We start from the raw sequence: 2,191 nt of genomic DNA, 5'->3' as shown, positions 1-2,191 counted from the left end.
AGGTAGAATAAAGCCAGTTTGTGCAAGGGCCTCCAAATTGCCTCTTTTTCCTGCCAGTATAAGTACGGACTGTGTGACGTGCCTACTTGGATGCGGTCACTCATATAATCCTCCACCATTCTATCAATGTTGAGAGAATCATATGCAGTGACAGTAGACGACATGTCCGTAATCGTTGTCAGGTCCTTCAGTCCGGACCAGATGTCAGCATCAGCAGTCGCTCCAGACTGCCCTGCATCACCGCCAGCGGGTGGGCTCGGAATTCTGAGCCTTTTCCTCGCACCCCCAGTTGCGGGAGAATGTGAAGGAGGAGATGTTGACAGGTCGCGTTCCGCTTGACTTGACAATTTTGTCACCAGCAGGTCTTTCAACCCCAGCAGACCTGTGTCTGCCGGAAAGAGAGATCCAAGGTAGGCTTTAAATCTAGGATCGAGCACGGTGGCCAAAATGTAGTGCTCTGATTTCAACAGATTGACCACCCGTGAATCCTTGTTAAGCGAATTAAGGGCTGCATCCACAAGTCCCACATGCCTAGCGGAATCGCTCCGTGTTAGCTCCTCCTTCAATGCCTCCAGCTTCTTCTGCAAAAGCCTGATGAGGGGAATGACCTGACTCAGGCTGGCAGTGTCTGAACTGACTTCACGTGTGGCAAGTTCAAAGGGCATCAGAACCTTGCACAACGTTGAAATCATTCTCCACTGCACTTGAGACAGGTGCATTCCACCTACTATATCGTGCTCAATTGTATAGGCTTGAATGGCCTTTTGCTGCTCCTCCAACCTCTGAAGCATATAGAGGGTTGAATTCCACCTCGTTACCACTTCTTGCTTCAGATGATGGCAGGGCAGGTTCAGTAGTTTTTGGTGGTGCTCCAGTTTTCTGTACGTGGTGCCTGTACGCCGAAAGTGTCCCGCAATTCTTCTGGCCACCGACAGCATCTCTTGCACGCCCCTGTCGTTTTTTTAAAAATTCTGCACCACCAAATTCAAGGTATGTGCAAAACATGGGACGTGCTGGAATTGGCCCAGATTTAATGCACACACAATATTGCTGGCGTTGTCCGATGCCACAAATCCACAGGAGAGTCCAATTGGGGTAAGCCATTCCGCGATGATCTTCCTCAGTTGCCGTAAGAGGTTTTCAGCTGTGTGCGTATTCTGGAAAGCGGTGATACAAAGCGTAGCCTGCCTAGGAAAGAGTTGGCGTTTGCGAGATGCTGCTACTGGTGCCGCCGCTGCTGTTCTTGCGGCGGGAGTCCATACATCTACCCAGTGGGCTGTCACAGTCATATAGTCCTGACCCTGCCCTGCTCCACTTGTCCACATGTCCGTGGTTAAGTGGACATTGGGTACAGCTGCATTTTTTAGGACACTGGTGACTCTTTTTCTGAGGTCTGTGTACATTTTCGGTATCGCCTGCCTAGAGAAATGGAACCTAGATGGTATTTGGTACCGGGGACACAGTACCTCCAACAAGTCTCTAGTTGGCTCTGCAGTAATGATGGATACCGGAACCACGTTTCTCACCACCCAGGATGCCAAGGCCTCAGTTATCCGCTTTGCAGTAGGATGACTGCTGTGATATTTCATCTTCCTCGCAAAGGACTGTTGAACAGTCAATTGCTTACTGGAAGTAGTACAAGTGGGCTTACGACTTCCCCTCTGGGATGACCATCGACTCCCAGCGGCAACAACAGCAGCGCCAGCAGCAGTAGGCGTTACACGCAAGGATGCATCGGAGGAATCCCAGGCAGGAGAGGACTCGTCAGACTTGCCAGTGACATGGCCTGCAGGACTATTGGCATTCCTGGGGAAGGAGGAAATTGACACTGAGGGAGTTGGTGGGGTGGTTTGCGTGAGCTTGGTTACAAGAGGAAGGGATTTACTGGTCAGTGGACTGCTTCCGCTGTCACCCAAAGTTTTTGAACTTGTCACTGACTTATTATGAATGCGCTGCAGGTGACGTATAAGGGAGGATGTTCCGAGGTGGTTAACGTCCTTACCCCTACTTATTACAGCTTGACAAAGGGAACACACGGCTTGACACCTGTTGTCCGCATTTCTGGTGAAATACCTCCACACCGAAGAGCTGATTTTTTTGGTATTTTCACCTGGCATGTCAACGGCCATATTCCTCCCACGGACAACAGGTGTCTCCCCGGGTGCCTGACTTAAACAAACCACCTCACCAT

This window comes from Pseudophryne corroboree, chromosome 3, assembly GCF_028390025.1.
Source record: "Pseudophryne corroboree isolate aPseCor3 chromosome 3, aPseCor3.hap2, whole genome shotgun sequence".
In the NCBI taxonomy this organism is placed as follows: domain Eukaryota; kingdom Metazoa; phylum Chordata; class Amphibia; order Anura; family Myobatrachidae; genus Pseudophryne; species Pseudophryne corroboree.
Note: the sequence above shows the minus strand (reverse complement) of the source record.